This window comes from Schistocerca nitens, chromosome 3 (assembly GCF_023898315.1).
Source record: "Schistocerca nitens isolate TAMUIC-IGC-003100 chromosome 3, iqSchNite1.1, whole genome shotgun sequence".
Lineage (NCBI taxonomy): Eukaryota > Metazoa > Arthropoda > Insecta > Orthoptera > Acrididae > Schistocerca > Schistocerca nitens.
The window spans coordinates 62,479,169-62,501,472 of record NC_064616.1 but is presented as its reverse complement, the minus strand read 5'-3'; the positions used below and the strand labels follow the sequence as shown (position 1 = coordinate 62,501,472).

The following is a 22,304-nucleotide window of genomic DNA, read 5'->3' as shown; positions in this document are numbered from 1 at the left end:
GCGGTATGGGCTCAAGCACGAATTGGGACTTCCTTTCAACGAATCCAGCTGTTTAACAGGCCATTAGTGGTGTATGATTTGATACGTGACTATGTCCTACAAAGCACTGACTGAGACATTCCATTAAGGTAAATAACTTGTCTACATAGTTGAAACACTTTTAAGATATAATCTTCTGTCACAGCTCAAAAGAGAATCTTAGAACAAATATCCAGTTTCCAAATCTCCTACTAATTTGATTATTTAATTCTTTATTGTCATTTTATGCTTTTTCAGAAACTGAGTTCTGCAGTAAAACATTGGAAGTAAAATATAACAATCACTAACACACATTTTTATCGTGACCCAAAAACCGGTGTTTTTTTTTTTTTTTGTTCTTTCACTAACAGATTGAAATCGTGAATACAATCTTGAATTTAGCACTGCAGCATTTCTTTGTAGAGTAAGTTTGCTTCACACTTTTCACAAAGTTTATAAAAAGCTTAAATACAGAAGTATGTGTAGGGTTCGTTCCACTCACGTATTCTGGTTAAAATTATCTTTAAACAAAAGAGACGTACATTCTTCAAACAGGTATTCTAAAATAACTACTTAAGATATCTCACCTTGCTTTTTTAAGAAAAATAGTAATAGTTTTTCTGTGTATAACTTGAACCTAAGGAAAAGAGCAAGACATAATTGGCAGGTTTTTCTTCGATCAGAAATTCTCTCAGGCCATGATCTAGAAAACCGTGGCCGTCGAAGTGTTCGCCAGGTGTCTTGTCCTAAGCAGAACGACACGTCACGGAAGCATCTCACGGAAGCTGTACCCTGAAAAATAGAACAACGCTGTAGACGAGATTGATTTTGATCTTTCATCAACTTTCATTTCAGTTTATGAACATTTTAAAGTACCACAATCAAGACTTCAGATCATCCAGTGTGGAACTATGTATTGGAGCACACATAACCTGAAATTACGATTGGTTTTGAAGAACGCTAATACAACTCTGCATCACAAAGCTGCTTTTCCCTTATATAGGGTGATTCAAAAGTGGCTTATACACTTGGTGGATGTAATATATGCATCAAAATAACAGTAAAATGTTAAATAAAGTTGTGTGTGAAATTTCTTTATTTCAACATATGCATTAGAAAAAGGATCAAAAGTGAATCACAAATGACTCAAAATTAATTCTTGGTGATTGGAAAATAACTGTAAATACTTCATGGGTGTAATGTGTGCATCAAAATAAGAGTGAAATGTTAATTAATGTTTTGCTTTATTTCAGAGTTATACAGCAGTGTAGGGCTCGTAAGTGGAACACAAACACCATTAAAATAATTATTCTCAGAAAGGAAAGACACGAAGGGATTCGAAATTCAACACAACTGTGTACTGTACATTTATCCCAGAACACGTTCAAAATGATGTCCATGTAGACGAAGACAGTGACGTGCTCAACGTCTTGCCTTTCGAGGAACATAGCAGGCTCCGTTCATATCATTCTGCACAGTTGCACAGCCATTTCCAGTTTGCTACTGTAGTTGTGCCGGATTCTCAGTCGCAGCACCGTACATAAGCTCCTTAAGACGATCCGAAAAGTGGAAGTCCAGGAAATGTAGATCTGGAGATCTAGGGGGCCAAACAACTGGTCCTGAAGGACCAATCTGCTTATCGGGATAAGAAACATTGAGACACTCTCTTGCCCGTCAACTGAAATGTGCAGGCGCACCGCCGTGCATAAACCATACTCTGCTTCGTGTAGCGAGTGGGACATCATGAAGCAGACCACCCAGTTCAAGTTCCAAAAACTGTCGATACACTCTGCCAGTCAGGCGCTGTGGAATAACATCCGGTCTGAGTAACTGACTATACACTATACTACACCAAATAATCACTGCAAAACAATTTTGATATCCTCTTACGGCAGTTACGCGAGAATTCTCTTACGCCCACACGTGCATGTTATGAGCATTCACGATACCCAGACGAGTAAATAGGCACTCATCCGTAAACAGTGCCCGACGAACGAACAGTGGATCAGTAGCATGGTGCTCAAGTAAACACTGACAGAAATTCTGACTTGTACGGTAGTCTACAGATGTCAGCTTCTTTACCTTATGCAGCTTATATGGATGGAACTGCTGTCTCCGTAGCAGGCGCAATACAGTTGGTTGAGAAAGTCCTACGATGGCAGTTATACGGAGGGTACTTATGATCGGATCTCCAGTAGGCTCTAAATACACATGATTTAATGCCTACCACAAATGATATTATGCATCATAACTCGGAAATAAAGCAATTTCAGAAAAAACCTTCATTTAAAAATTTAGTCTTATTTTAATGCATGCATTACACCCACGAAACTTGTACAGTTATTTTTTAATCACCCTGTATAAACTTATTTAAGAGTTCTGTGTTGTATTTCAGTACAATAGTAAGATAGCTTCATAGAAACATCTGTATTAAGCAGTCATTACCGCAACATGTCACATAAAGTCGCTGATGCTATATGCGTAGCAACTGCTGCCAAAATATTATGACAACTGCTAATCGCGAGACTGGATGCCGCCTGCTGGCGAATAGTGCGCGTGGCGCGGTGTCGAACGTATGTTCGCGCAACAGAGACAAATGGGGAATCATTTTAGCGACGATACGGGCCGTAAATGTGCTGAAATAAGCGACTTTCACAAAAAGGAGATTCTTCTCGCCCGATGCCTGGGAACGAGCATCTCGGAATCTGATCGTCTGTTCGTGTCTACTGTCAGGAATAAAATGGTTCAAATGGCTCTGAGCACTATGGGACTTAACATCTATGGTCATGAGTCCCCTAGAACTTAGAACTATTTAAACTTAACTAATCTAAGGACATCACACAACACCCAGTCATCACGAGGCAGAGATGTCAGGAATATCTATGCAAAGTGGTTGAAGGACGGTGACAATACATATAGATGACAAGTTGTTAGACGTCCATGTCTTACTGCAGAACGTGGACTCTGGAGGCTTTCCCGCTGTGCAAACCGGGATCGACAGCGATAAGTGGCAGATGTGACCCAGAGTACAACTCTGGTGGAGCCACGATGGTTTCGAATCCGCCGGTTCAGTGCGCGTTGTTGAACATGGGGCTTTTTTTTTTTTTTTTTTGTCATTAGTCTACTAGTCTACTGACTGGTTTGATGCGGCCCGCCACGAATTCCTTTCCTGTGCTAACATCTTGATCTCAGAGTAGCACTTGCAACCTGCGTCCTCAATTATTTGCTTGAGGTATTCCAATCTCTGTCTTCCTCTACAGTTTTTGCCCTCTGCAGCTCCCTCTAGTACCATGGAAGTCATTCCCTCATGTCTTAGCAGATGTCCTATCATCCTGTCCCTTCTCCTTATCAGTGTTTTCCACATATTCCTTTCCTCTCCGATTCTGCATAGAACCTCCTCATTCCTTACCTTATCAGTCCACCTAATTTTCAACATTCGTCTATAGCACCAAATCTCAAATGCTTCGATTCTCTTCTGTTCCGGTTTTCCCACAGTCCATGTTTCACTACCATACAATGCTGTACTCCAGGCGTACATCCTCAGAAATTTCTTCCTCAAATTAAGGCCGGTATTTGACATTAGTAGACTTCTCTTGGCCAGAAATGCCTTTTTTGCCATAGCGAGTCTGCTTTTGATGTCCTCCTTGCTCCGTCCGTCATTGGTTATTTTACTGCCTAGGTAGCAGAATTCCTTAACTTCATTGACTTCGTGACCATCAATCCTGATGTTAAGTTTCTCGCTGTTCTCATTTCTACTACTTCTCATTACCTTCGTCTTTCTCCGATTTACTCTCAAACCATACTGTGTACTCATTAGACTGTTCATTCCGTTCAGCAGATCATTTAATCCTTCTTCACTTTCACTCAGGATAGCAATGTCATCAGCGAATCGTATCATTGATATCCTTTCACCTTGTGTTTTAATTCCACTCCTGAACCTTTCTTTTATTTCCATCATTGCTTCCCCGATGTACAGATTGAAGAGTAGGGCCGAAAGGCTACAGCCTTGTCTTACACCCTTCTTAATACGAGCACTTCGTTCTTGATCGTCCACTCTTATTATTCCCTCTTGGTTGTTGTACATATTGTGTATGACCCGTCTCCCCCTATAGCTTACCCCTACTTTTTTCAGAATCTCGAACAGCTTGCACCATTTTATATTGTCGAACGCTTTTTCCAGGTCGACAAATCCTATGAAAGTGTCTTGATTTTTCTTTAGCCTTGCTTCCATTATTAGCCGTAACGTCAGAATTGCCTCTCTCGTCCCTTTACTTTTCCTAAAGCCAAACTGATCGTCCCCTAGCGCATTCTCAATTTTCTTTTCCATTCTTCTGTATATTATTCTTGTAAGCAGCTTCGATGCATGAGCTGTTAAGCTGATTGTGCGATAATTCTCGCACTTGTCAGCTCTTGCCGTCTTCGGAATTGTGTGGATGATGCTTTTCCGAAAGTCAGATGGTATGTCGCCAGACTCATATATTCTACACACCAACGTGAATAGTCGTTTTGTTGCCACTTCCCCCAATGATTTTAGAAATTCTGATGGAATGTTATCTATCCCTTCCGCCTTATTTGACCGTAAGTCCTCCAAAGCTCTTTTAAATTCCGATTCTAATACTGGATCCCCTATCTCTTCTAAATCGACTCCTGTTTCTTCTTCTATCACATCAGACAAATCTTCACCCTCATAGAGGCTTTCAATGTATTCTTTCCACCTATCTGCTCTCTCCTCTGCATTTAACAGTGGAATTCCCGTTGCACTCTTAATGTTACCACCGTTGCTTTTAATGTCACCAAAGGTTGTTTTGACTTTCCTGTATGCTGAGTCTGTCCTTCCGACAATCATATCTTTTTCGATGTCTTCACATTTTTCCTGCAGCCATTTCGTCCTAGCTTCCCTGCACTTCCTATTTATTTCATTCCCCAGCGACTTGTATTTCTGTAATCCTGATTTTCCCGGAACATGTTTGTACTTCCTCCTTTCATCAATCAACTGAAGTATTTCTTCTGTTACCCATGGTTTCTTCGCAGCTACCTTCTTTGTACCTATGTTTTCCATCCCAACCTCTGTGATGGCCCTTTTTGGAGATGTCCATTCCTCTTCAACTGTACTGCCTACTGCGCTATTCCTTATTGCTGTATCTATAGCGTTAGAGAACTTCAAACGTATCTCGTCATTCCTTAGTACTTCCGTATCCCACTTCTTTGCGTATTGATTCTTCCTGACTAATGTCTTGAACTTCAGCCTACTCTTCATCACTACTATATTGTGATCTGAGTCTATATCTGTTCCTGGGTACGCCTTACAATCCAGTATCTGATTTCGGAATCTCTGTCTGACCATGATGTAATCTAATTGAAATCTTCCCGTATCTCCCGGCCTTTTCCAAGTATACCTCCTCCTCTTGTGATTCTTGAACAGGGTATTCGCTATTACTAGCTGAAACTAGTTACAGAACTCAATTAGTCTTTCTCCTCTTTCATTCCTTGTCCCAAGCCCATATTCTCCTGTAACCTTTTCTTCTACTCCTTCCCCTACAACTGCATTCCAGTCGCCCATGACTATTAGATTTTCGTCCCCCTTTACATACTGCATTACCCTTTCAATATCCTCATACACTTTCTCTATCTGTTCATCTTCAGCTTGCGACGTCGGCATGTATACCTGAACTATCGTTGTCGGTGTTGGTCTGCTGTCGATTCTGATTAGAACAACCCGGTCACTGAACTGTTCACAGTAACACACCCTCTGCCCTACCTTCCTATTCATAACGAATCCTACACCTGTTATACCATTTTCTGCTGCTGTTGATATTACCCGATACTCATCTGACCAGAAATCCTTTTCTTCTTTCCACTTCACTTCACTGACCCCTACTATATCTAGATTGAGCCTTTGCATTTCCCTTTTCAGATTTTCTCGTTTCCCTACCACGTTCAAGCTTCTGACATTCCACGCCTCGACTCGTAGAACGTTATCCTTTCGTTGATTATTCAATCTTTTTCTCATGGTAACCTCCCCCTTGGCAGTCCCCTCCCGGAGATCCGAATGGGGGACTATACCGGAATCTTTTGCCAATGGAGAGATCATCATGACACTTCTTCAATTACAGGCCACATGTCCTGCGGATACACGTTACGTGTCTTTAATGCAGTGGTCTCCATTGCCTTCTGCATCCTCTTGTCGTTGATCATTGCTGATTCTTCCGCCTTTAGGGGCAATTTCCCACCCCTAGGACAAGAGAGTGCCCTGAACCTCTATCCGCTCCTCCGCCCTCTTTGACAAGGCCGTTGGCAGAATGAGGCTGACTTCTTATGCCGGAAGTCTTCGGCCGCTAATGCTGATTATTTATCAAAATTTAGGCAGTGGCGGGGATCGAACCCGGGACCGAAGACGTTTTTGATTACGAATCAAAGACGCTACCCCTAGACCATGGACCACGGGGCTTAGCAGCGGACTATCAGTTGCTCGAAAAATGAACCGTGCCACTGACGCAGGCTTCTAAGGGCAGCATTATGCTGTGGGGGCATTCAATTGGGCTGCCAGGGGAGTTGTGATAGTAATCGCTGATAACATTACAGCTGTTGACTACGTGAACATTAATGCAGACCACCTGCATCCCTTCACGCCTGACGTCTTCCCTTCTGGATGACAACATCTACTAGGGTAAGTTCCCATGTCACAAGCTAACAATCGTGCTCTAGTGGTTTGTGTAACGTGATTGTGAACTCACGCGGATGTCTTGGCAACAATAAGTTGCCTGCTCCGAACCCGATGCCGCCCAACCGTAACGCTATAGGGTGCCACCTCTGCATCCACCAACCACCCGGCAGCAGTTTACTACACCTGCGTGACTTGAGCATAGACATACGCTGCCGCGCAATTCCGGAAACTTGTCGATGACTTGTCGGAGTCATGCCACGCAGATACGCTACGGTAATGAGTTCCAAAGGTGGAGCAAGACACTATTAAGCAGGTGGTTATATTGTATTCCAGTGTATATCGAAAACGATAGAGTGGGTGTATTATGAACACTGATAGATAAAATGAAGGATTATTGTAGTGTCGGCAGACTTGCCAACACTACGCACACTAATTGAAAGAGGCGGCCAAGATGCACGCGCTAACTCACGAAGGATGGAGTGAGGTCTGAAACAGGAGACTTAATGAATGTGATAAAGAAAATACGTATCTTTGGAATATACTTAACTTTTAATCCGTCCTTGTATACATCGTTATTGATGAAACATCTGGAGATTGTGGCAATACAAATGAGACTCGTATGATACATGCACTGATACAATTGGCGCCTTGCTAAGTCGTAGCCATTAACTTAGCTGAAGGCTATTCTAACTGTCTCTCGGCAAATGAGAGCAAAGGCTTCGTCCGTATAGTCGCTAGCAACGTCGTCGTACAACTGGGGCGAGTTCTCGTACGTCTCTCTAGACCTGCCGTGTGGTGGCGCTCGGTCTGCGATCACACAGTGGCGACACGCGGGTCCGACATGTACTAATGGACCGCGGCCGATTTAAGCTACCACCTAGCAAGTGTGGTGTCTGGCAGTGACACCACAATTATCGTCCAGAAATTTCATTCTAAATTATGTCCTATACTGGCAAAAACGAAATGGTCGTAATGATATCTAAAGCACGAATTACTGCACTGGAAAATAACTCATCCGCACAACTTTAACTTACAACATTCGAAAAGAAACGTTTATCTGTTATCAAGGTTTTTCTTAATGAACTGCGTTTGAACAACATATAACACCTGACAAGAAAGGGAAGTACTTAGAATGAGGAGAGGAAATGAAATGGAACTTCACAGGTTGAGAGGGTACGTGATGTTATTTTAGTAATTACAAAATCGAGTCAAACGTACGAAGCACTTGGTAGTATGGAGTTTTTATCCTCTCCTGAGACTAGGTGTGCCACTTCTGATGTAAATCACCATTGATATCCTGAACGCTGGCACTGGGGCGGAGCTGATCCCATTGCATACATCTGGATGTGGCTGGCCACGGGAATACCTCAAAATCAGGCAGACAGTTCACAGAGGGACGTACCATGTGTAGACGAGTTTTTCCTGTTGAAAAATGCCCCCAAGACACTGTTCCGTGAGAGGTAACACACGAGGGTGCAGGATGTCCATGGCACAACGCCGATGCTTCAGTTTTCCCTCAATAACTACAAGCCGTGAGCTGAAGCCATAGCCCGTGGCTCACCACATTACACAAGAACACCGCTATGCCTTTCCAAACATTGGAAGAATGGGATTCCTCTCAGCGTCACCATCATTCTCGCCGATGATGGTCATCCAGAGTAGTACAGAACAACAGTTCACCGTCGAACAACATGCGACGCCATTCTTGAGCAGTCAATGCTTCCCAGTCACGACATCACTCTATACGCAACCGTTTGTGTTGTGGTATTAATGGTAGTCCACGCTTGGGACGATAATATCCTAATCCAGCTGCTGCTAGTCTCTGACCAATGACAAAGAATGTTACAGGGAATTCATTACTTGTACTCGAATGGTGCAGTCAGACTTGGAGGAGTTGCGATGTGCTTGGTGCACAGTACGACGATCCTAACTTGTGGTTTTCAGACTTGGTGGAACGCTCCACAAATTTGGATACTGCACAGTTCGACCAGTTGACCAATTGGAGACCCACAATGAGGCCGCTCTGAAACCCTGTCAGGTGCTGATACCGCTGTCTCGCATGAGTACACCTCATCTCTGTGTCCTTCATACTGATCGCTCAACACCTGATGTTGATCACGCCCTTTATATACCCTACCATGCCTTGTCATAAGACAAAACACGAAAATCACTAATGCATTCTGGTGGCCATTCTACCTGTCACATAGAATCGTAGATCTAAAAGTGTCAGATGAGGCACTCCCATAGACCTGAAATTTCGTACTCGAGACAAGAAAATTGTTGAACAAGGACGAAATATTTGTGCCCTTCAAGCAGAAATAGAAATGGCGTATTTTAAATTAGATAGTTTTAAGGGGAAAAAGAGACAGTGGGAACTGGGAAAAGGTGCTAAGTAATACGCAAAAGGAGAAAATCTCATGAGTCACATTTGAAATTTTCGTTAGCAATCAGTTTGACTTGTTATCTGAAATATAAAAAAGAGCCTTAACCAGTTTATGAGAAAAGCAGAGTGGAGCAGAGTCGTAGGAACAGTTTTAAGGCTAAGTCGGTTGAAAATTAGATAGAAAGAAAAGAGTCCTGCTGCTTGGTAACAGTCACGGGAGGGATGGAGCCCAAATGCTACAAGAAAAGCCTCGTGTAGAATATCAGGTCACAAACATTGTGAAACTAAATGCCAAGCTTATCCAGGTGAGAGAGAACATAAGGGGCCTTGTACAGAGTTTTGATGAAGAGGATCAGGTAGAGTAGGAAGAGCAGGAAATAGCCTGGTTAGCAACTTAGACAATAGTATTAAATGTGACCTGGAGGAAATAGGAGCAGCTACAGCAGACACTCGTGTGGCATTTGTGGAGGTCTTGGATTAAAGAGCTTAGTGAATTGCTTTTGACTGAAACAAAGTCTCAAATCTTGGCCGAGCTTCTTTCTGTAATTGGGACATGGGGACACACATATCACGGCCTGCACCTGAATAGGAGGGGGAGGGAAAGATTTACTGAATATCTTGCTAAAACTGTAATGAGCGGCCACAAGAGCACAGGACAATATCCGTGTTATTACTGGAGTCATAGATGCTCATTTTGTAGGTTAGTGTCAGGTTACAGACAGACAGTATATAAGGAAACGAGAGCAAAACAAGATCATAATGTATGTAATAGTTTTCTGAAAAATAAAATTAGTCTCATCACAACTTAAGGGGTCTGAGGAACAAGAGAACAAGACGGATGAGCTTCTTCTATGCATAGAGAGAAGTGAAAAATTCTCAAGTGATAGATGTTCTGTGGCTCTGTGCACACCATGTAACCACAAGGTCGGAGAAGTTTAATATCAGCGATTATAGACTAGCATCATACAAATGCCCAAATCACTTCGTCACCCTAGCACAGTGCAGAATACTTCTCGTAATTTTATCAGTCTACAGGTCCTTTCTAGGAAACTTTTAGCTTTTTATGAGAAGTCAAGAAGCATTACTGAGCTAGCTGTCGATCGAGAAGAAACATTTAGTAGTTTGTGGAGATTTCACTACAGATTTCTTAAAAAACATGGAAAATGAAATGGAACCATTATTTTAGTGTTTCAGTCTCATTTCAGTTATCAGTTCTCCAAGTCGTGTGCAGCAAGATAGTAGGACACTGACTGACAATATTTTTATGGACAGTGCTCAGACTGAAACAATTAATGTGTACCCAATTGTTAATGGACTATCTGTTCATGATAGCGACGCAATTCCAATTAACAATACAGCACCTTACAGCCCTGAAGCTCGTATATACCAAGCAGTGAGGCTTATTAATGAAAAAACAATACAATGTTTTAAGAGTAAGTTAAAACAGTTTGTAAGGCATGACGTATACATAGAATGATATGCTCATGACAAACTCAATGTATTCCATGCAAAATTTGTGTCAATATTTGAAAGTAACTTTCCCAAATAGTAATTCAGAAAATTCATTAAAAAAAGTAAACTATGGAAACTTAAAGGAATTAAAATCTCATGTAAGAAGAAGAGGGAACTTTTTATAAAGGCTGGACTAAGTCAATATCCAATATTACTTGCATACTACAAAAAATACTCTAATATTTTAACGAAAGTCACTAAAATGTCAGAAAGTATGCATATGACAGAAATTAATTATTCAGATAATAGGATTAAAACTATATGGGATAATGTCAAATGAGAGACAGGCAGACAGTCAGTATACAGGATCCTGTACCAATCCTGTGCCAGTTAAGCTAAGTGACAGTGGTGTGGCTGATAATTCACAAGCTGCAGGTACCTTTCACAATCTCTTTCTAAATGTAGCAACAAAAACATGATTAAATAATTGAGTTGAAGAAGAAAGAGAAAATATTAAAAACATTTTTAATATATTTTCTCGCATGTACCAAATTTTAAGCAACTAGAAGTAGCACCTAGTCCTTTCACTGAAATTAATAGAATTATAAAAATAAAAAAAATAAAATCTCATGTAGTGTTGATGGAATTTCAAACAGAAATCTGAAAAGTTCTTGCAACTCAATAAGTAATGTCCTTAGTGAAATATGCAATGGATCACTGGCACAGGGATTTTTCGAGACAGATTAAAACAAATAATTGTTAAATGTCTTCTTAAAAAAGGTGACACGATAAATTAAAACAGCTACCAGCCAGCTTCCTTACTAACATCTATTTTTGCAAAACATTGAAAAAAGTAATGTGCTCCAAAGTAGTCTCACACTTAAGGGATACTCCCAGATACACGATGAAATGCTTGTTTATCGGAGGTATTTAGATGACGTATTTGTAATATTCTATGGATCTGATGTGGATGCTTCTAGGCTAACAACATTTGTTCATTCCGATAATTTACAGTACTCGATGGGTGAAGCGTAGTGTCGGCGTGCCGTCCGCGCACTGTCCCGCGAGTCCAGCCGGCTCAGCAGACTTCTGCTATGCCGACACCACTGCTGCCGTTATCAAGGTCACCCGCCAATGGAAGTCACCTACTGCCGGGGCATTATGACTGCCACTGCTCCGCTGCCTGCAATTCCGGAGACTGCTACAGTCCCTGGACCTCGCCGCCCTCCAGCCTGTTTGGCCTGCTCTGTCCGACCGTGGGATGAAGGTGGATGTACTGGTCACCCGTGGCCCTCAGAACGCCGCTGCTCCCAGGACAGGACCGGACTGGAACCCGCGCCTTACTCGACACTGTACGCAACTTTCCGCTAGTAGTGCTTGCTGGATAGCAACACCTGCCACTGTCACAGCGCTGTTGCGTCTCCTGCAGCGTACACCTCGCCCGGACCCTGATCAGCCAGGTGAAAAGGGAACATGGCCCGTAGACTCGAGAGGAACCTAGCCCCTCCTGGACCCGCTGCAGACCACTGTCACTACCCTCCTTCAGGCAGACTGTGCAATCTCCAAGTTCCAGGCTGCTGTTCCGTCCTGCCCCAGTGTTTTGTCCCCGGAGGCGGAAAATAGCCCGAATAAGTACATGAAAACAAAGTACAAGTTTGTGCAGAATACTTATAACATTGCTGCCAGACTGGTCCCTATAAGCGTAGACCAGCACAGGCCCATCCCGACGCTCGACTGACCTGGCACACTCAGTCCCAAGCTAAAATTGCCCGTCTATTTATACTGTTTTTTCCCTCACGTCTGACGTAGGGTCAAAGAGAGACAGAAACTATGGCAGGGATAAATTCCCACATGTCAGCCACTTACAAATCGCCACTCTTGGCTCTGGTCTACTGCCCCGCCGCATACATCGCAATAACTTAAAGCAACGCTGCAGTTTCCTGCCTCATTCTTGCGCCACTCAAAACAAATTGTACGTGCAATACCACCGTCACAGCTCCGTGCCTGCAAGTGCCATGTTTACCTGGCCTGGCCTGCTGGCTGTCGACTGTTATCACACTCTGCCAGTGGCCCCAGATTTCATCGCCTAACTGCGCCTTCATTGAATTTTGATAAAATTTCCCTTTCCCTCGTCGAGGACTGACACTAGTGTATCAGAATTTAATGCTTTACATCCCACCATGCCTTGTACGCATGAGGTTACGAAGCATGACGCACGTCTTAATTATGTAGATTTACAATTGCAGTTTGTGATCAATACTATTCATTTTGATGTTTTAGAAAGCCCACAACCAGTAATGCAATTATCCATGATCCACCATGTGATCCGTATGAGCACAAACAAAGTTTTTTAGATCAATGATTGGCCGCCTCTGAACCGTCCCCCTCAGCAATTTATCTACAAAAAGAGAGCTTCATAACTTAGAGTTTATTTCATCTGCCGATGGCTATAGTCCATGTATCGTAGATAGACTATATAAAGGAAAATTATCGGGTGGCAGGAACAATACGCAATCGAGTCATTTTTCACCACCACAGACATATACACTGAAGAGCCAAAGAAACTCGTACACCACCCTAATATCGTGCGGGGCCCCCGCGAGAATGCAGAAGTGCAGCAATGCGACGTGGCATGGACTCGACTAATGTCTGAAGTAGTGCTGTAGGCATGAACGCTGCTGGGCTGTCCATAAATCCGTAACAGTAAGAGGGGGTGGAGATCTCTTCTGAACAGCACGTTGCAGGGCATCCCAGATATGATCAATAATGTTCATGTCTGGGGAGTTTGGTATCCAGTGGGAGTATTTAAACTCAGAGAAGTGTTCCTGGAGTCACCCTGTAGCAGTTCTGCACATGTGGGTTGTCGCATTGTCCTGGTGGAGCCGGCCGCTGTGGCCGAACTGTTCTAGGCCTTTCAGTCTGGAACCGCGCTGCTGCTATGGTCGCAGGTTCGAATCCTGCATCGGGAATGGATGTATGTGATGTCCTTAGGTTAGTTAGGGTTAAGTAGTTCTAAGTCTCAGATGTTAAGTCCCATAGTGCTTAGAAACATTTGAACCGATTGTCCTGGTGGAATTGCCCAAGTCGTTTGGAATGCACTGTGGATATGAATGGATGCAGGTCATCAGATAGGATGCTTACATACGTGTCACCTGTCAGAGTCGTATCAGGGGTGTCATGTCACCCCAACTGCACACGCCCCACACCATTACAGAGCTTCCACTAGCTTGAACAGTCCCGTATTGACATGCTGGATCCATGCATACATGAGGTTGTCTCCATACCCGTGCACGTCCATCCCCTCGATACACTTTGAAACGAGACTCTCCCGATCAGGCAACATGTTTCTATTCATCAACAGTCCAAAGTCAGTGTGGACGGGCCCAGGCGAGGCGTAAAGCTTTGTGTCGTGCAGTCATAAACGGTTCACGAGTGGTCCTGAGGCTCCGAAAGCCCATATCGATGATGTTTCGTTGAATGGTTCGCACGCTGACACTTGTTGATGGCCCAGAATTGAAATCTGCACAATTTGTGGAAGGGTTGCACTTCTGAAACGGTGAACGCTTCCTTTCGGTCGTCGTTTGTCCCGTTCTTGCAGGAGCTTTTTCCGGCCGCAGTGATGTCGGAGATCTGATGTTTTACAGGACTTCTGATATTCACGGTACATGCGTGAAATGGTCGCACGGTAAAATTCCCACTTCATCGCTACCTCCGAGGTACTGTGTCCGATCGCTTGTGCGCCGACTATAACACCACGTTCAAACTCACTTAAAACTTCATAACTTGCCATTGTAGCAGTAGTAACGGATCTAACAACTGCGCCAGACATGTGTTGTCTTATATAGGCCTTGCAACCGCAACTCTGTATTCTGCCTGTTTACATATCTCTGTATCTGAATACGCATGTCTATACCAGTTTCTCTGGCTCTTCAGTGTGCGTTTATGGGGAAATTGTCGTATCAGATAGCTAAGTTATTCAAAAATCTTGAGGTTCGTGTAGCTTTTTTATTGCATTATCAAGTTCACAGTTCTTACGTGCATAATGAGCTGCCTCTAAAGATTGGTATAACTTCTCTGTTGTTTACAAAGTGGAATGCAGTTCCTGGCATAAATTCTACATTGGTTAAACTGGAAGAATATTTAAGACAAGATTTATGAGCATTTGCTAACCGGAAAAGGTCAAGTAAAGCAGCACTCTACGTTTGCCGAACTGCAGGGCACCAGCCAGCCACGCTTGATGATCTCTTCATCTTACGTTGTGCTCGGAAAGACAAAAAGCTTGCTTTATTGGAAGAGTTAGAAATACTTTAGCATACGTGTCCAGTCGACGGACAATTGCTGAATGACCAGCTCAATAGTAAGAAGAAAGGCTATTATGAGTCAATGACGCAAGTTTTTAAATTTCTTACATAAATTTCGTTGTGCTTTTCTAATGGGTTCCATTTCATGTTCATTAATTACGTCCCCTCCCTTCCCCCCTCCTCCCACAAATGACTCATTCCCAGACATCGTAATTGCAAAGTCAAGTCGGGACTTCCTGTTTTAAGAATTTGTTTTATGCCCAGTTATTGGGGTGGTTATCTTACGGTTTTATTTAGATACGGCTCATGTTACTATTTTATCTTAGAAAAAACTTAGCTCCGTCCGAACAGGCAATGAAGTACCAACGGTACCGACCGGCCACCGTATCATCCTCAGCCCACAGCCCCACGGAGACGCATGTGGTCAGCACACCGCTCTCCCGGCCGTATGTCAGTTTACGAAACCGGAGCCGCTACTTCTCAAAGGCTGAGTTCACCCCGCTTGCCAAGAGCGCTCTGCAGACCGGAATATTGTATCTATCTGGAGTAATTTAAAGATTCCTTTATGGGTTACTGTGTTCTAGCCAAGTTATTTCATTAGAATGAATCAACCATTTTCAGATCTTTTTGTAAGTATTAAATACGCTTCACGTAACTGCTTTGAGCGCCGTCTATGTACGTCCACTGTAGACATAGTATGAAAGCCTCATTCCATTGCACGCCCGTCTACCTGCTGGATGCTGCTCCCGTGAAACTACGGCTGCAGCAGCACTGAGTCTGCAGCACGGTCTCTACCAGAGAAATTAACTTCAGAGAAGAGAAGAGAAGAGAAGAAGAAGTAGGTCAACATGAAATAGGAGATATGTTATTAAGAGAAAAATCTGAGTGATGACAGAACGACCTGAGTGAAATCAAGTTGCCTGCAGTAGAAGACGTTCCCTCTGAATTACTGAAACCCTAGGGAGAGCCAGCCATGACCAAATTATTGCACCTAGTGTGCAGGGTACATGAGAGGCGAAATACACTCGCGTTCAGTTTGATTTCTAAATGGTTCAAATGGCTCTGAGCACTATGGGACTCAACTGCTGAGGTCATTAGTCCCCTAGAACTTAGAACTAGTTAAACCTAACTAACCTAAGGACATCACACACATCCATGCCCGAAGCAGGATTCGAACCTGCGACCGTAGCGGTCTCGCGGTTCCAGACTGCAGCGCCAGAACCGCGCGGCCACTTCGGCCGGCGTTTGATTTCTATCCCACGATTACGTGATGTTGTATTAGTTGACACACAGACAGACAGCCGGACAACAAAGAGATCTCATAAGAGTGCCTTTTTTACGGATTATTAAATCTGACTGTGGCGCAGAGCTTATTTCAATATGCATCAACAAAAGTTACTGATCGTTTGTCCAACAATATAAAATATCTGTGAACAAGCAAAGCAAGTTTTAAAATTAACCTAAAATCACTTCTTCTGGACACGTTCTCTTCCACAGACGAATTTCTATTTAATAACGAGTAGCCTGTTCATCACACACACACACACACACACACACACACATATATATATATATATATATATATATATATATATATATATATATATATATATGTGTGTGTGTGTGTGTGTGTGTGATGAACAGGCTACTCGTTATTAAATAGAAATTCGTCTGTGGAAGAGAACATGTCCAGAAGAAGTGATTTTAGGTTAATTATATATATATATATATATATATATATATATATATATATATATATATATATATTGACTCGTTGCACATCATGTCGATAAAAGAATCGCTCAAAATATCTATGGAACACGTAACTAACTATCTATTCATTTGTTTTCTCTCCAATGATGTGTGCGTGTACGAAGTTTCATTGAAGTCCGACCATATCTTTTGGACACTTCACTTTTTTGTCAGCCAGTATATAACAAATGGTCACGGTCCCAGAGGATCACGTAAACAAAATATTAGACCTGTTAGAAATATTTGTTTAACACTATAGATACTGAATTTAGCTGTCGAATGGAGAAAATATAAAAATGCAAGTAATGGAGCAGGCAAAATGAAATACAGATGTCTAAAAAATGAGTTTGACGGAAAGTAAAGAATGGCTAACAAATATGGCTCCAGGACAAACCGAGGCTGAGGAGGATTGTATGACTTGGGAAAAATTGGTGTCGTTCATTGAAAAATTAAAGAACCTTTGGAGAAGGCAAGCCTGTACTAAGTAAAGAAAGGACAGCTGAAAAGTGTACGGTGTATGAGTACAGTCTGTGCCAGAGAAATTAACTTCAGAACAATATTAAAAAAGAGAAGAGGATGTAGGTCAGCATCAGATAGGAGATTTGTAATTAAGAGAAAAATTTGACTGATGACTGAACGACCTGAGCGGAAGCAAGTCACCTGAAGTAGACGACATTCACTCTGAATTACTGAAACCCTTGGGAGAGGCAGCCATGACAAAATTATTCCACCTAGTGTGCAGGGTATATGAGAGGCGAAATACACTCAGCGTTTAGGAAAAATGAAATCCAAACAAAGGCAGGTGCCGAGAGCTATGACTGTTACCGCATTATAAGTTAAGTTATAGTTGCAAAATACTGACACGGATGGTTTACATAACAATGAGAACACCGATAGAAGCCCAGACTGGGAAAAATCAGTTAAGGTTCCAGAGAAATGTAGGAACGCGTATGGCAGATTGAAGGGGGGGAAACCTGCGGTTATAGCATTTGTAGGTTTAGGAAAAACTTTTGACAATATTGAATCGATTACATTCTTTGAAATTATGAGGGTAGGAGGGATAAAACACAGATAGCTAAAGGTTACCTATAACTTGTGCAGAAACCAGGCTGCGGTTTAAGAGTCGAGAACATGAGAGGGAAGCGTCAATTGAGAAGTGAGTGAAGCTAGGTTATAGCCTAATCCCGATGTTATTAAATGTGTACATTGAGCAATTTGTGAAGGAAACCAGGGAGAAATCGGAAAAGAGAACTGAAATGTAGACAGGAGAAATTAAAAATTTGCGTTTTGGTTCGAATGGCTCTGAGCACTATGGGACTTAACTGCTGTGGTCATCAGTCCCCTAGTACTTAGAACTACTTAAACCTAACTAACCTAAGGACATCACACACATCCATGTCCGAGGCAGGATTCGAACCTGCGACCGTAGCGGTCACGCGGTTCCAGACTGTAGCGTCTAGAACCGCTCGGCCACTCTGGCCGGCAATTTGCGTTTTGCCGGTGACATTGTAAATCTGTCAGAGACGGGAAAAGTCTTGGGAGAACGGAATGGATAGCGTCTGGGAAAGAAACTATAAGATGAAAATAAACAACAGTAAATCACGTGATCTTGAATGTAGTGGAATTAAGTTAGACAATGTTGAGGGAACTATATTAGGAAATGAGATACTTAAAGACGTGAATAAATCTTGTTAACTGTACAGCAAAATAACTGATGATGGACGGAGTAGAGAGGAGATAAAATGCAGACTGACATACGAAGATAAGCATTCTGAAAAACATAAGTTTGTTACCACTGAAAAAAATTAAACGTTAGAAAGTATTTTCTGAAGTTATTTGTCTGGAGTGTAGCCTTGTCCAGAAGTGAAGCGTGAACGATAAGCGGTTTAGACACGAAGAGAACAAGGTTTGGAAATGTGATGTTACAGAAGAATACTGAAGATTAGATGCTGAATCGGAAAGGGGAAAAAAGAAATTTATAGCAAAACTTGACCAGATAAAGGGATAGATTGATCGACACACCTTAGGCATCAAAGAAGCGTCATTTTGTAATAGAAGGAAGCGTGAGAGTTAAAAATTATGGAGGATGGCCAAGGTCCGAATACAGTAAGAAGGGTCAAATGGATGTACGTTCGTTATGCAGAAATAAAGAGGCTTGCAGAGGACAGAGTGGCGTGGAGGGCTGCATCAAACCAGTCAACGGACTGCAGAACACAATGGAAATGGAAATGCGTGGCTAGGGCCTCCCGTCGGGTAGACCGTTCGCGTGGTGCAAATCTTCTGAGCTGACGCCACTTCGGCGAAATGCTTGTCGATGGGATGAGATGATGAGAACAACACAACACCCAGTCCCAGAGCGGAGAAAATCACTGACTCAGCCGGGAATCGAACCCGGACCCCTTTGCATGACATTCCGTCACGCTGACCACTCAGCTACCTGGGCGCACGCAGAACACGATAATAACATAATACATTTTCACGGTATATTACTCTAATAGACCGTTGGGAACAATAGCAGAAATGATGTTCTCGAAATACTTGCTTTAACTAATTTTGCCACCAGTACAACATCCTTGAACATCTTGAAAGGAAATTACGTGACAAACCAAGGAGCATTGCCGTTGATAATGAATTAAAACAAAAAAATAATTAAAGACATACTGACATTATAAAGGGAAATTGACTTTATACTGAATAACTTTAAAGTATTATTTACATTTTTTACAGGAAATTCGATTGTGTCAGGAAGTTATTTATGCAAGAGGGTATAAAGGTGTACGAAGAGGAACATAGATCTGTGGCCTTTCTATCTTATGCTGGAGGCTTATCGTTTAGGATTGGACGAATTTTAAGGAATTTTAACATTAAGAGTGTGTTCCGTCCACCTTCTAAGATTAGGGCTCAGCTCGGCTCTGTGAAGGATGATTTGGGACTTAGGATACCCGACGTGTACAAAATTCCGTGTCAATGTGGGAAAGCTTACGTTGGCCGTTCGATTCGTACAGTGCATGACAGGTGTGAGGAACATCGCCGTCATACGAGGCTACAACAGCTGGAAAAATCGGCGGTACCAGAACACTGCCTAAATGAGTGACACAATATGAAATTTGAGGAAAATGTGGTGGTTCCCAACATTTCCGGTTTTTGGAACAATGTCTATAAAGAGGCGATTAAAATTAGGTTGGCTGATAATTTAATTAACAGATACAATGGGTTTCCTCTTAGCAAGACGTGGAATCCTGTATTATCCGCATCAAAACTGAACGTTCTTCGGTGCGGCCTTGATTGCGATATATCGTTGCCAGCAGTGTTTCACTAAGGGCGGCGCCACCTCCCTGTTTTGGAAGGCAGAAACTGTGATGGGCGGCGCATGCGCCGTGTACTGAACGGTGGCCTATATAGGAAGTCGATTTGCAACCTGGCGTCAGTTCTCAGCGGGACTCATCAGCAGAAGCAGCATTTTCCTGAAGATGGCGACGAGTTGGATCGCCGTAATATCGAGTCAAGTTGATTTTAGGATCCGGCAGCAAACCCGAAGAGACTTTCAAGAAAGTAACCTGCAAAACTGAACAGTGTTCGCGTTTTATTTTCTTTAAAAGTTCAGGATTTTCACAAATTTAGGTCTTCATAATTAATAACCTGTGGCCCGGTGACATGTTTAGGAACACGAAGTACATGAATGGCTGCAAATGGTCTCAAAGTAGCCCAGCATATTTCCAGTCAACGATCGGTTTAGTTGGACCAGAGGAGCCAGTTCATTCCATTTAAACACATCCCACGTCATTATCGAACCACCAACAGTTTGCATTGTACCTTGTTGACAACTTGGCTCCATGGCTTCGGGGGGCTGGGTCACTCTCGAACCCTACCATCAGCTCTTACCAACTGAAATCAGGACTCATTCGATCAGGCCACAGTTTTGCAGTCGTTCAGGGTGCAACCGATATGGTCACAAGCCCGGGAGAGGCGCTGCCGTTGATGTGCTGTTAGCAAAGGCACTCCCGTCAGTCGTCTCCTTCCATGTGCCATAAACAAAAAAAATTTCGCCTTACTGTCCTAGCTGATACATTCGTCGTGCGTCGCACATTGATTTCTGCAGCTATTTCACGCAGTGTTGCTTGTCTGTTAGCCCTGAAAACTCTAGCAAACGCCGCTTCTCTCGGTCGTTAAGTGAGGGTCATCGGCTACTTAGTTGTCCGTGGGGGGGGGGGGGGTAATGCCTGAAATTTGATATTCTCGGCACACTCTTGACACTGTGGACCTAGGAATACTGAATTCCCTAACAATTTCCGAAATGGAATGCCCCATGCGTCTAGCTCCAAATACCACTCCGCGCTCAAAGTCTATTAATTCCCGTCGAGCGGCCATAACCACGTCGGGAACCTTTTCACGTGAATAATTTGAGTAAAAATAACAGCTGCGACAACCACCAGTCTTTTATACTTCGCGTGCGCAATACAACCGCCTTCTGTATGTGCGCGTATCGCTGTGCCACCTCAGTGTAATGATCCGTGTATGATCCACAGAAACGAAAGTAGCATCAGGTACTCCCAGGGCAGCATAATAGGATTTGCAACCTTCTGCATATACATAAGTGATTTATCAGATAGTACAAACAGAGCTATCAGGTCGTTCTGCGACACTGCTTTTGTCTACAGGAAGCTGTATACGATATACCTGTGACATTCGTCTTCTTGATCATATTCTACCGTTTCCGGCTCAACAATCGTGTCTACGTGCAGACAAGCGTCTTATTAACATATGCACTCCTTCATATCTCACATCGACCGTAATGCTCTTGTCTGAACAACATTACTGGGATGCTCCTTCCAGTAAAAGAAAAATCCTTTCTGTCCTACTCTGTCACTTTAGCTGCTTTCTTGAAATCCTTTTAAGCAGCAGGAATACGCCCTTGGAGTGACCTCCCATACTACATCAGAGAACTGAATAACATTCCAGATTTTCCTCATTTCCCAGGATTCTTTGTTTTCTCCCTCAGAACTCACTTTGTCAGAAAAAAACACTTTTGTACACTAATAAATTCATTTTGTATCTGGCGATATTACTATTGTTATTGTAGTGCCACAGTGAAGTAGCCGAAAGGGCACGCGTCAACTCACGCCGTCTGGCGTTAAGTCTGGAACAGGATACGTGATGAATGTGATAAAGAAAAGAACGTAGCTACTAGAACACTTAACTTTTATATCGTCCTTTGGTATACAGCATTCTTGATGATACAATTGAGACTATCCTGAGATACATGCAATGGTACAAATGGCGCCTTGCTAGGTCGTAGCCATTAACTTAGCTGAAGGCAATTCTAACTGTCTCTCGGCAAATGAGAGAAAGGCTTCGTCAGTGTAGTCGCTAGCAACGTCGTCATACAACTGGGGCGAGTGCTAGTCAGTCTCTCGAGACCTGCCTTGTGGTGGCGCTCGGTCTGCGATCCTGACAGTGGCGACACGCGGGTCCGACATGTACTAATGGACCGCGGCCGATTTAAGCTACCACCTAGCAAGTGTGGTGTCTGGCGGTGACACCACAGTTATTATCATTATTAGCAGCCGCAGTAGTACTACCAGGGCGTGCTGAGAAGTAATTGCTCCGCACATCTTATGGGAAAATTCTTAAGGCTTCTTAAATAAAACGAACGATATTAACATTCTACATCTTTATTCCACATTTCTACATATTTTTTCTAAACATCTTCACCCTAGTGACGAATAAATTTCTC

At 42.8% G+C, this 22,304-nt stretch overlaps 1 protein-coding gene across 1 annotated transcript in view; it reads right to left on the bottom strand.

Annotated features, from left to right (window-relative positions):
* Nucleotides 1-373: 373 nt before the first annotated feature.
* LOC126249073 (uncharacterized) overlaps nucleotides 374-22,304 on the bottom strand; it is a 215,600-nt gene continuing 193,669 nt past the window's right edge. Inside the window, exon 5 of the mRNA XM_049950725.1 lies at nucleotides 374-810. The gene's annotated coding sequence lies outside the window, so the exon portion shown is untranslated. The remainder of the gene's footprint in view (nucleotides 811-22,304) is intronic.